Genomic DNA, 14,668 nt, shown 5'->3' with positions numbered 1-14,668 from the left:
AGTTGAATAATCTTAAACTACTTGTATAATTACGTTGAGGTGATTGTGTTTCTGTAGTTTTAAATTGATTTGACAACCGTCAAATTGATTATTTCTAATTTATGTGTCTACTACAACTGATTGTGAAGTCTCGGGTGCGATTCTGGAGTTGGACATAGTTTACGTTTTCTTTTATAAAAGACAACTCCCGCATTAAGAATTGCTCTTGTGTCGCGGGGACTTTTACAAACATACAAACTACGGACACAAAGTACAACCAGACACGAAACAATTATTTGTGGATCGCGCAAATAATTGTTCCCTGTGGGAATAGAACCCACGACCTCCTATCCTAAACCACTGTGCCATGGAGGCAGGAGGATATGTTTTAAAATATTTCCTAACAGGAGTTTGGTAACGTGCCCAGTATATGGCAAAAGGGCTCGCCCTTATCAAATGGGACTTTTCTACATATAAGTATATAAAATCACGCCATGTTACCAGAAGGGTAGGCAGCGACCAAAGAACGCCACTTGGTACGATCCTTACAAACTTCCTTTGCCTCATTCACATGCATACATGTTGTCATACAGAAGCGCCGGTTACGAGTAGCACCTGATCTTTTTGAAAGCCAACACCGATATGATCCGGTAATACGAACCCCAAATCCGAAACTCTCCTTTCGTTACCATTTACTTTAAACATGTTAAAAAATGTTTCTGATATTTTGAACCTAAAATCGCCCTTGGTCAGCGTTGAAGACTCGAGGTCTTATTCATCTCCCATTCCTAAAGGAAACCCTTGCCCAGCAGTGGGACTGTAATGTCGTTATCTATATAATTTAACACGTGAGAAATAAAAATAATTAATTCGCAATTTTCGTAGCTAAATACGGCGATAAATTTAATTCTGTCAAAAGGTTATCCGGTTCACGTGAACAGTTATCTAATTAGTTACGGAATACATGCTATATTGCATTAAGAAATTATAAATTTAACCTATTAATGTCCCACTACTGGGCAAGAGTACCCTCCCGGAATGAGGGAGGGGTTAGGCCTTGAGTCCACCACGCTGGTTCAAGTGCGTGTTGGGGACTTTGCATACCATCAAGAAATGTTCTAAAGAACTCTCAGCTATGTGCTTGGGAGACGCAACTTAAACCAATGGGCTATCACTGCTTTATTCCATTACCTAACTTTAAATCGACTTTAAACAGTAGATTATTTCCTCTTATTCATAAAAATATAAGTATAATACATAATAATAAAGAGTTTTGTTTCTTTCACTCCTTAGCGAAATGAAAAAGAGAAAACATATCTTAGTAGTGTTTTAACTAAAATAGATTTATGAATAAGAGGGTTTGTTTTTAAATAAGCTGGCTGATTTTAAGTCTCCAACCCAGTTAGCCAGCGTAGTGGGCTCAAGGCCTAACCTCTCCCTCATTACGGGAGGAGACCCTTGCCCAGTAGTGGGACATTAGTGGGATAATTTATTTATTTTTATAGACTGAAGTAAGTAATAAAAGCCTAACAGTGTATGTCTATCGATCGTTGCAAACTTTGCCGTTTCAGTCCGATTTGTGTTTAAAAATTCAAAGCTGAATGTTTAAAATTGGCACGGCATTTTCAGGTCAGACTGTAAATAATAAATGGCTTGGAAAATGCTGTTGAATTTTGAACAAATAGATTCGAGATTTTATAATTATGACATTACGATAATTTTGCAAAGGATATATATTATTTTATGTTTTACAGCTCTTTCAGGAATGTTTTTTTTTTGAAAATTATGAATCTTCAAACTTGTATAACTCGGTTCAAAGCGATCCTACAGGTTTTGTGCCATACATACTATTGCTTCAAATGGATCTCTATCTATCGATTCATGCCATTTTTTTGGTGGCCGGCACATTATAAAATAAGCCCAAAATGGATGATCTCCTTTAATAACCTACTACTAGCTTCTGCCTACGACATCGTCCGATTGAAAAGATCTCCCGAAAAAGTAAACCTATTCTTAAATCCAGGTAATAAGCTATCGGTGTACCAAATTTCATTGAAATCTGTCCAGTAGTTTTTTCATGAAAAGGTAACAAGTTTGTTTGTTACCTTTTCACGAAATTACTACTAACTACTGGAGGTTCATGCATCCATACATCCATGCTTACAGATTTTCGCCCATCGTATTTCATACATACACATATAATAGATTTATTGGATAAACGGACAGCAGTGTGATACGTGAATTGTACACAAAATGTACAGCTAATAGGCACACAATGAGTTTTTACGTGCCAATTGAATGGGAACTAGTGTGGCCTATATATTTTGCATACTATATTTTCATTCAGATCTTTTTAACCGGCTGAAAAATGGAGAATGTTCTTATTACGGTGTGTATTTTGTACGTTTGACGTCGCATATGTTATATATAAAATTAAAAAGGTACTCCTTCTCTGAAATCGGTTAAAAAGGCGAAAATCGGTAAAGGTTATTTATTTAGGGAATTTGCGTCTATTTTTTGTATGTTTGTAAAGGTCCTCACGATATAAATTATTATTTCTTGGAAATGGTGAAATTTTTTTGTCAAGATTTTTTAATTTATTTCGTCTGAATGCAGGTGGGATATTTTATTATCTTTCGGTATCAATGTAATTAAACAATTATGAAGATTATAATATTTGTTTAACGATAATTACTCATTATTGATAAGAGTCATGTGAAAATAATATTAATTATCTATATAATCTGTTAATTGAAGGAAATTTAATAAATTAGTCATTATGAAACCCCCTGTAGTCTAACCTTCTTATTCATAATATACTATAAACCTATTTTAGTTAAACAACTACTAAAATATGTTTTCTCTCTTTCATTTCGCTAAGGAGTGAAAGAAACAAAACACTTTATAAGCCTTTCATAACTTCATATATTTTTATGAATAAGACGGTCAAAATGTAATACTAAATCAATATTTATAAAACTCTTACGTTACTGACTGACTGATGGACAACGCACAGCCGAAACTATTGAGCGTAGAAACTTGACATTTGCTATGAAGATTCCTTAGGAAGTGTAGAGGAGCACTAAGAGACGATTTCTGGGGACCCCCCTCCCAAGGGGGTAAAAGTGGGAAAATCTTGTATATGAAATGTCAAGATACTGTTAATAAGGAAACTGCTTTTTATAGGTATCTATTAAATTTCCCTAAACCATTTTTATTCATCACAAAAGATTAACTAGTATTACATAAATAATACAATAAGGAAAAGAACTTTACTATTTGACTGAAATTCCCCACAACTTCATTCAATAATACAATTGTTTTTCTAAAAGTTTATCTTATTAGATAAAAAGATTTAGCGTATTTGTTTATAAGTTTACGTTAATTTTACTTATGATAACATAAAGCAAAGTATTAACGCTGACTTCCCTCGCAATTAATCAAAGTTTAAACACAACAATGACTTTTCCAAGTGATTTGTGTATTAGAAATAATGATCACTTGTTATAACGGTGAAGGAAAACATCGTGATGCAACCTTGCATGTCTTACCCTCGGTTTCTAAGGTATATTTAGCGGTAGTTTATCTATTCGATAGCTTTTAAACTCGTTTAATAAAAACACGCTATTGAATAGATAAACTACCGCTCAATGTACTCAGAAATTGGGCATGAGAGTTGTTTAAGACAGTTCTTAAATGGATGCAAAGGATTAATTTCTCTCTCATTACTGGGGAAGACGTCGGGGAAGAGTCTAGCAAAAGTACATTTGCTATGCTTCTCATATTTGATTAAGAAGAAACCTTGTGATAAAACTATCAATGGACATTCTTTGAACAGTATTATAAATGCTTAGTACAAGTATAAATAATTTACTTTTCTCTTTCTTATCGTAAATCTAATGTAAACTAAAACTAGAAAAATCTAAGCTTCATATTAAAATCTTTTATGTACATAAAGATAATAAAGTCTGTCAGTAAATAATAATTAAGATATAATATATAGTCTTTGTTTTATTCTTAGTTCGAGGTCGATTCATTATTTTTTATCTTATATATAATATACTAGCTGACCCGCGCAACTTCGCTTGCGTTACATAAGCGTTAAAAATTTTCCCCGTTTTTGTAACATTTTCCACTGGTACTCTGCTCCTATTGGTAGTAGCGTGATGATATATAGCCTATAACCTTCCTCGATAAATGGACTATCTAACACTGAAAGAATTTTTCAAATCGGATCAGTAGTTTCTGAGATTAGCGCGTTCAAACAAACAAACAAACAAACAAACTCTTCAGCTTTATAATATTAGTATAGATTAGTAAAGATTATGCAACGGTAATTTAATTGAAACCAGTTTACGGTGCTGGGACTTTATTTATAGTGTGTACAATACACAGGTCTTCTTATCGTATGGTTAGTGGTCAACCTAGTGTCAAAGTTGTTCAAGCCGCCCGAAGGCCTTTGACGTGGCTTAACGACTGTTATTTTAGTAGACAACAGCTGAGACCGACTTTTTACGTGCCCTCCGTAGCACGGAGACGCCCAGTTCAAATACCACTATGCCGTCACCCATCTATAGAGCGATCGCGCCAAGGTTTGCTTAACCCACAGATCGTTTACCGATGGGTGAGCGCAACTGGCTATTGTACTTGTAATAAAATCTTTTCACTACACAAAAAAGCTCGATATTTGGGTATCTCACGAGCTCACCGAAAGAAACCTAATGAACCGTGTACTCATTTCTGATTCTTGAAGTTAAAGAGATTTTATTACACGTATACGCACTATAATGCGAAAAGACTTTCCCCGACCTAATATTAAACAAATTTTAGGCATGCAAGGTTGCATCACAATGTTTTCCTTCACTGTTACAGCAAGTGATAATTTTATAAAAATCAATTGTAAATCAATATTTGACCTAAATGTATAAATGATTGTATATTCTAAGACAATGTCACTGTACATAGATCAGGTACAACAAAGGCTAACGACTTTCAATTCAGCCTTATGTGACAAATGAAATATAACTTATAACTTTACCTTGATCTAGAATGTTTTGTGGCTAGATTTTGTGATAACTGTTAGCACAGATTGTTATCTAGTTATTGATTAAACTAAATTTTAATATATTCCCACGGTTTTCATTTAAATACTTAAGATTATTTGTCACCAACCCTTGCTCTCAAAAATATCTTAATTTTTTTTTTATATAATATCAATTATATAAATAAATTAAATCTTGGGTCTTTTTCTTTAGAAAAACAAGTCACGCACTAAGAATTGCTCTTGTGTCGCGGAGACTTTTACAAACATACAAACAACTGACACAAAGTACAACCAGACCCGAAACAACTTTTTGTGATAAACCCTCTTATTCATAAAAATATATGAAGTTCTGAAAGGTTTATAAAGTGTTTTGTTTCTTTCACTCCTTAGCGAAATGAAACAGAGAAAACATATTATAGTAGTTGTTTGACTAAAATAGGCTTATAGTGAGTTTATGAATAAGAGGGAAAGTTTAAGCCAATATTTTTGTTTTTTTAGAGATGATTTCTGTTAAAATGTAAAGCGTGTATATCGGTATTCAACTATTTTCCTCCTAAGTTTCATCAAAATCGAAACAACGGTTTAATAGTAAAATCATAACAAACATTGTCATAATTAGTTGAGAATTTTAGCAGAAAAAACGTGACAGTCATACGGAATCGCATTTTTAATATTAGTATAGATTACATCAATAATTATAATTATAATCGTTTAATGAAAGTAATTATACAGAGATTTGAGATAAAATGTGTTTAAAAATATATTTAAAACGGCCTTGTACTTGACGCTATCTGTTATTGAAATGTTATGCAAAATCATATATGATTTTATCATTTAAATTTACATACATACATTCATACATAATATCAGGCCTTTTTTATAGGGGTAGAGCAAAGAACGTCACTTGGTACGATCCTTACAAACTTCCCTTGCTTCATTCACATCCATACATCTTGTCATATAGGACTGCCATACGTCAGTCATATAATTTAAATCTGTTATTTAAATATTCTAGTTCTAAATAGGCTAAGTCACAACAGCTGGCTTTGTTCGATCTTTAAGGTTAAGCTACGCTTGCCGAGGTCGTATCGTGGATGGGTGACCGTATTACATGTGCCGAGTTCTTCCGTGTTTCTAAAGGCAACTTTAAATTGTGGCTGCAATTCCCAAAGATCTTTGATAGTCGTTAACAGTAGTCAGATGCTTGAAAGTCTGACGACCAGTCTTACTTAGTATCGTGTTATAACCCAGGTAACTGTGTTGTGGAGGTCCGATAGGTAGTCGCTCCATGTAAAATACTGGTATTCAGCTGCATCCGGTGAGACTGGAAGCAGACTCCAACATAGTTGGAAAAAAGGCTAGGCTGATGATTACCGAAAAAATAGGAAAAATATAAGTCTATATTTTTATGTACTTCAAAGCTATTTATTATAATGCTATTTTGTAGTCGTTTATTTTAGTTTTAGAGTGTTAAATTTACATCAAATGACATAATAGGCTTATCTCACATCTTTGGCAATTCGCCTTAAAGTTGTTTGACAAACATTAGGCAAAATTACGATGCGTATACGCGAAGAATTAGATTTTTCTTTTTTAAATCTTTTAGTTAAAATTTTCACTTCTGAATATTGAGTTGCTCGTGGCTAGTACCGCTCATTGGTCGATAAACAATCAGTGGGTTAAGCAACCTTGGCGCGGACAGTCCATGGATGGGTGACCGCATAGTATTTGAACTGAGTGTCTCCGTGCTTCGGAGGGCAAGTAAAAAGTCGGTCTCGATTGTTTTCTATTACGATAACAGTCGTTAAGCCATGTCAAAGGCCTATCGGGCGGCTTGAAGAACTTTGACACTAGGTTGACCACTAACCATACGATAGATAGATAGATAGAATTTAAAATGCTGAACAGAATGTCCAAAAGAACAGATCGAAATGAATGATTAAAATTACCGTACCATTAACTTGAGTATAGATACTTTTACTAAAGAAAAATCATATAAAATTAATCTGGAGTACCGTATTTTATTCCGGAAAAAGGCATTTAGTAGTCGTCACAAATTAAAAGGTATTTCTCTTTAATATATTCAATAGCAGCTGTTCGCAAGGTGACTCGGTACTATGTACGGGCACTCAACTTACAACGATTTATAACAAACGTTATATAGGGTAGTTATTAACCGACGACGATAAAGAGGAGGTTCTCAATTCTTCCGTAATTTTGTTTTTAATATTTTCTTTGTAATATTTTCTACACAGATATTCGGTTCGGTAAAATTACCGAAAACCAAAACCGAATTGTGACTGTGATTTTTAGCTTGTGTTGATCGAGTTCATCTACACATAGGTATTTGGTTTTGCAGCTGGCTAGACTGAACCCATTTGAATACAAATAAAAAAAAATACGGACGAATTGAGAATCTCATTTCTGTTAAAGTCGGTTGATAAAGTTACCTCATAACCTTTCCTTGGGACGATTATTCGTCTTTGTTTTTTATTTTCTACGGGAATCTATTCGTTCTATCTATGGATGAGAACCGCATGAAAATTCGTTGTTCTTTATTGAATTGGTAGTGGCAAAATTTTTTTCGCCATAAGTCGTCTTATTTTCGTCTATCAAAACGTCTTTTTCACTATCAAAATCTGAAGTTCCCCAGCCAATGACAAAACGACATAAGTCATCTTACTGTCACACATCAATACGTCTTTTTGATATTCAACATTTCTAGTATTTAGAAACAACTTTTTACATCTCTAAAATTCTTCAATCAATGCTAAAACGACGTAAGTCTTCTTATTTTTCTTTATCAATACGTCTTTTACACTCCCAAAATCTGAAGTTTTCCAGCCAATGTCGAAACGACATAAGTCATCCTATTTTTCATTATCAATACGTCTTTTTCACTCCCAAAATCTGAACTTCCCCAGCCAGTGTCGAAACGACATAAGTCATCTTACTGTCACACATCAATACGTCTTTATTATTCCGTCCATGTGTTAGTGAGAGTCATTAAAACGTTCTGTTGTATTAAGTGTTGCTAACCTTTGACTTGAAGTGACGTAGTATTCAACGTATATATAATGCGTTAGGTTTGTTACACGGGAAGCGATTGTACGGATATTTTTAGTGTATTTTTTGTCAGGAATATTTGGTTTGACGGACACACGGTGTGTCCACACGGAGCAATTATTTGTGCGATACACAAATATTAGTTGCGGGGCTGGTCGTACATTGTATATTTGTAAAAGTCTCCGCGAGACAAAAGCAATTCTTAGTGCGGAAGTTGTCTTTTAAAAATATACGTTTTACAAATACTACATTCTTTATAGGGATATACTTTTCTTCTTCTTATCGTATGGTTAGTGGTCAACCTAGTGTCAGAGTTGTTCAAGCCCGAAGGCCTTTGACGTGGCTTAACGACTGTTATCTTAATTGACAACAACCGGGACCGACTTTTTACGTGCCCTCCGAAGCACGGAGACGCCCTGTTCAAATACCACTATGCGGTCACCCATCTATGGCATGACCGCGCCAAGATTTGCTTAACCCAGAGATTGTTTACCGACCGGTGAGCGCAACTGGCTACGGGCGGATATGCTATATCTACATAAGCTATATTCAAGTGAAGTTAGGCACAAATGTCTACTTGAAGTCGTTAGCACAAATTGTCTGCCTAGATGTCGTTAGTGTGCAACCGTATGATAATTTGCGATTAGAATCGCTGTTATATCTCAATGACTATATTCAAGGTCTACCCGTTATGATGACAAGATGTATGGATGTGAATGAAGCAAGGGAAGTTTGTAAGGATCGTACCAAGTGACGTTTTTTGGTCTCTGCCTATCCCTATGTGCCGGTTATATAAAGAGTAATATCGCTATAGAAATACGACTAAGAATTAGGCTTTTGTGTCCCAAGCAGTAGTGTATTTGCGACTACTGATCGTGAGGGTTTTGGTTTGAACTTTGATTTCGGGTCAAGTTTGAGACGAATAATCACATGTGAAGTAACAAGTAATTAATCCAAGTAATTTATATCCCAATGAACAAGAGTCTTTTCCTGTAACGAGGGAAGAGTTAGACCTTGAGTCCACAACGATAGCCAAGTGCGGGTTAAAGACAGAAAAACATATAACCAAATTGAAAACATCTTCCTTTTTTAAGTCGGTAAAAATCACCCAATTTTACTAAAAATAAAAAGTCCATTAAATAAAATCGCATTCCCGACAAATCGCAAGTCAGTAACAAGCCTAATCAAAGTGAAGTGTTGATTAAAATTCAAATAAGAGTTGTAAAGAAATAGCAGTGTGACTACGTAACAATGACGATGTGTTATGTTCAAATTATGTTTACTTGCTGGAAGCCGATTGACGTCTTGAACGGCTTCCACGAGTTAACTTTGTATGTCGGAGTATAGCTGCAAGCCGCTGTGTAGTAGTGGTTTCCAATACAAAAACCGTGCTTTCTCTTAAAAGTAGTACTTATTCAGACTACTCAAACGTCGCCGCGTCGTTTAATTTTGAGTGATACTCAATATATCTGTAACTATAAGACACACGAAACTAACGGTAACTTGTTGATTCAACCCGGGATTCAAACTGGAGACTTCTCAGTGGCGGCCGACAAATCGTAAGTCCGTAAAGCTTAATCAAAGTGAAGTGTTGATTAAAATTCAAATAAGAGTTGTAAAGAAATAGCAGTGTGACTACGTAACAATGACGATGTGTTATGTTCAAATTATGTTTACTTGCTGTAAGCCGATTGACGTCTTGAACGGCTTCCACGAGTTAACTTTGTATGCCGGAGTATAGCTACAAGTCGCTGTGTAGTAGTCGTTCCTTTACAAAAAAAGCGCTATTTATCAAAAGTACTTACATTTCATTTAATTTTGAGTGATACTCAATATATCTGTAGCTATAATACACAACGATAACTGGTTGATTCAACCCGGGTTTCAAACTGGAGACTTCTCAGTGGCTGCCGACAAATCGCAAGTCCGTACGAAGCCTAATCAAAGTGAAGTGTTGATTAAAATTCAAATATGAGTTGTAAAGAAATAGCAGTGTGACTACGTAACAATGACGATGTGTTATGTTCAAATTATGTTTACTTGCTGTAAGCCGATTGACGTCTTGAACGGCTTCCACGAGTTAACTTTGTATGCCGGAGTATAGCTGCAAGCCGCTGTGTTGTAGTCGTTTCCAATACAAAAAAGCGCTCTTTTAAATTTTGAGTGATACTCAATATATCTGTAGCTATAAGACACGCGAAAGTAACGGTAACTTTTTGATTCACACGGGATTCAAACTGTAGACTTTTCAGTGGCTGCCGACAAATCGTAAGTCCGTAAAGCTTAATCAAAGTGAAGTGTTGATTAAAATTCAAATAAGAGTTGTAAAGAAATAGCAGTGTGACTACGTAACAATGACGATGTGTTATGTTCAAATTATGTTTACTTGCTGTAAGCCGATTGACGGCTTGAACGGCTTCCACGAGTTAACTTTGTATGCCGGAATATAGCTACAAGCCGCTGTGTAGTGGTTCCCATACAAAATTCGCGCTCTATCTTAAAAATAGTACCTTCTTCTTGTATGGTTAGTGGTCAACCTAGTGTCAAAGTTGTTCAAGCCGCCCAAAGGCCTTTGACGTGGCTTAACGACTGTTATGTTAATTGACAACAACCGGGAAGGACTTTTTACGTGCCCTCCGAAGCACGAAGCCGCCCTGTTCAAATACCACTATGCGGTCACCCATCTATGGAATGACCGCGCCAAGGTTTGCTTAACCCACAGATCGTTTACCGACCGGTGAGCGCAACTGGCTACGGTAAAAATAGTACCTATTCAGACTACTTAAACGTCATATAATTTTGAATCTGCTCCTATTGGTCGTAGCGTGATGATATATGTATAGCTTTCCTCGATAAATCGGCTATCGAACACTGAAAGAATTTTTTCAAATCAGACCAGTACTTAGTTCCTGAGATTAGCGCGTTCAAACAAACAAACTCTTCAGCTTTATAATATTAGTATAGATATAATATTAGTATAGATACGTCATAGTAGCATTTATTTCGTGCATACAAACATACTATACATAAATAATATCACGTCGTTTTCTCATAAGGGTAGGCAGAGACAAAAGAACGCCACTTGGTACGATCCTTACAAACTTCCCTTGCTTCATTCACATCCATACATCTTGTTATACATGATTTATTTATAGCAATTAACGTTCTAAGGTCTCATAAATTGAGTAGTATCTCAAACGACGGTCACGCGAGTCAAGTGCAAGGTCGTGACGTCACATTGTCAAGGTGATTACGTCATCATTTCATAACAGTCATAACTTAGTTGATCGCGTTCCTAATATATGTGCCTCTAGTGATAAAGGGTATAATCATAGCTTTTAAACTCTCGCGTTGCATGTTTAATGTATAATAGAATACGGGAATTAACGCGAACACGCATTTTACCTTGAAATGCCTAACGTTTCGGCGCAGGTTGCACTCGCCGTGGTCGCTGAAACAGGCATTTTAAGGTAAAATGCGTGTTCGCGTTAATTCCTGTATTCTATTATATATTAAAAAAGGGTATAAGTTCGATTTAACTTAACAAGCCTTTAACATGGTTAACGATTGTTATCTTAATAGACAACAACTGGGACCGACATTTAGGCCGCATATATTCAGTTTACGAATAAGATTACCCGATCAGGAATTCAGATTTGATAACCTTACAAACAAAATATTCAACAGGACGAAATTAACTAACGTTCGGTTCGATGGTGTCGGATAAAAAAGCCGGACATTTGCGCAAGTCTTATGGAATTCCGAATCTGAATTCCAGATCAGGAAACCTAATTCGGAAACCCAACGTATGTGGCCGGCTTTACGTGCCCTCCGAAGCACGAACCCGTTCAGTTCTACTACCACTATGTGGTCACCCATCTGTAAAATGACCGTGCCAAGGGTTGCTTAACTCACAAATCGTTTACCGACCGGTGAGCGCAACTGGCTATCTGCGCCTTAGGCAATAAGTAAGAAATGAACAAATATGTAAACGTCACATACATGATTGATATCTGTTTGTGACAAAACACGGAAGTGTATTGTTATTAAAAACGTTTTAGCTGAGAATACAATACGTAATGACTTTATTTTTATGGTAATAGCTAGCTTTTGCGCGCGACTTAGCTCGCGTCGATTTTACGGCTTACTAGCAGCTCGTCCCCGCTTCGAAACGTGTAAAAAAATATTATCTCATTAAATTTTTTTAAAGACAGCTCCCGCACTGAAAATTATTCTTGTGTCGCGGGGACTTTTATAAACATACAAACCCCAGACTTTTACTAACATACCCGTTGTTTGTATGTTTGTAAAAGTCCCCGCACAATTTACAATCAGATTCGAAACAATTATTTGTGGATCGCACAAATAATTGTTACGTGTGGGAATCGAACCCACTGCCGAGGCAATGGTAGCGGCGTGGCGACCTAAACCACAGCACCACAGAGGCATAAAAAGCTAGCGACGAGTTCAGTTTTCCGGTTCTTGGTACAAAATATCGCTATAAATATAATTGTAGCATTTCAAATAGTATAGTTAACCTTACGACTTAAACTTATCGGCTTAAACATGCCCATTTATTTCTTTCATTAAAAGAAAGACATACCCCCAGTTTCTGAGTACATTTAGCGGTAGTTTATCTATTCAACAGCGTTTTTTTATATGAGTTTAAACGCTATTGAATAGATAAACTACCGCTAAACGTACTAAGAAACCGAGCAATTAACTAATGCCTATATTCAAAAGTTACCTTATTCTACAAATACACTTATAAACTTTCGACAGCCAAAACTTAATCTACGATATAAAAAGTTTAAAGTGAAAAAAATTCGCTCACTACGGTACGGTTAGGTAGCGCGTTGAATGGTTTCTCGGCCTCTGATTGGTCGGCGGAAGTCGGACGGCATCGCGCGATGCTCTCCTCGGACGCGTCACAACAGCTGAGCGACCGGCTTCCCTACGAAGCCGGTGTTAGTCATTTACTATGAAATTTTTAGGTTTGATATCATTGATGGGTACTATGTTTCTTACAAAGTGGTGTTTTTTTCTGCCTACTCCTATGGCAAAAAGGAGGGATTTTATGTATGTACTTATGTTAAACCGGCTTTGAAATATAGTTGTTCAGAAAGTATAGAAGTTAGATATATGAAATTTGGGGGTGCCTTTTTTGATGAAGACAGACCCCCTAAAGAAAGGATTTTTTTAGCATTCCATCGCCAAATGGGTAAAATAGGGGATGAAAGTTCGTCACTTTCGAAGCTAGAGGCTTGAAAGTACATGTTTTGGATTTTAGTTTGTAATAAATAAACACGTGTTCCAGTGTTTTTAGAAAGTCTTGTCAACTTTTACGCGAGCGGAGCCGCGCGTGTTCACTAGTAAGTCATTTCATGTAGACGGAGTCGCGGGCAACAGCTAGTAAATAATTAACCCTAATTTCTGAGGTACATTTAGCGGTAGTTTATCTATTCAATAGCGTTTAAACTTATATGAGAAAAACGCTATTGAATAGATAAACTACCGCTAAATGTGCTGAGAAACTTAGCTCAAGTACTAAGTAACCTTAAAGTTTACGGCCATTCACGTTTAGCGCGGGAGCAAGAATGCCTTTAGACCGGAACTGGCGCGTGCGCAGTCGCGAGATAATAATATTTAGCGCGGTTTTCCTTCTCCTAAATATAGTTATACATTTTTTGTTATTATTGTTATAAAATAGAGTTATTTTTATGTAAGTTAGTTCTTGTTAATGTATTTTTTTACGTTCTTTATACATACACGCCTGTTTTACCCAAAGGCAACGGTGTATGAAATACACCTAATTTATAATCAGTGTTAGGTTATAGCGAATCTATTTCTTATTTGATTTAAGTTCTTAATTTTTTTAATTTCACCCCTTCGGGAGGGGAATTTCCTAAAATCTTCTCTAAGTGCTCCTCTACACTTCCTAAGGAATCTTCATAGCAAATGTCTTGTTTCTACGCTCTGTGGTTCCAGTTTTGCGTTGTCCATCAGTCAGTCAGTAACGGAAGAGTTAGAGAAATTTGGTATGAAGATTCCTTAGAAAGTGTAGAGGAGCACTAAGAGAGGGTTTTTGCAAATTTCACTCCGAAAAGGGTGACATTTAACGCTGTAGGTGGAAAGCTTGTCAATTAAGTCTTCAAGTAAAAGCAATTATACATTGCAAACCTGGTTGAACTCTACGAGATAGATCAAAATTAATCATCTCCCAGCGGCTTAGAAAAGGTGGTTTGAAGTCAACTTTACTTTTATTTATTTTAAACTTTATATACAGAGCTGTATAAAGGCGGACTTAATGCCAGGACTTACAGTCAACTTGGGTAACTTGAATCATTTGGGTAACATTGACAGTGGGAATTTGAACTAGTTTCGATTATTTTTTCATATGAAACCAACACAAATGATAAAAAATCATTTTAGTTTTGCAAACTTATCAATTGTGTTGGTTTCATATGAAAAAATAATCGAAACTAGTTCAAATTCCTACGTTCAATGTTACCCAAACGATTCAAAGTTTCCCAAGTTGACTGTAATACTTTTATTTTTCCTAATTTATACGTAATTTTG

At 35.8% G+C, this 14,668-nt stretch overlaps 1 protein-coding gene across 2 annotated transcripts in view; it reads left to right on the top strand.

Moving 5' to 3' along the window:
- The window catches only part of ATPCL (ATP-citrate synthase), a 61,648-nt gene that overhangs the window by 18,241 nt on the left and 28,739 nt on the right, over positions 1–14,668 (top strand). The window lies entirely within an intron of this gene.

This window comes from Anticarsia gemmatalis, chromosome 29 (genome assembly GCF_050436995.1).
Source record: "Anticarsia gemmatalis isolate Benzon Research Colony breed Stoneville strain chromosome 29, ilAntGemm2 primary, whole genome shotgun sequence".
In the NCBI taxonomy this organism is placed as follows: domain Eukaryota; kingdom Metazoa; phylum Arthropoda; class Insecta; order Lepidoptera; family Erebidae; genus Anticarsia; species Anticarsia gemmatalis.
Note: the sequence above shows the minus strand (reverse complement) of the source record. Positions and strands in the feature narration are given on the sequence as shown.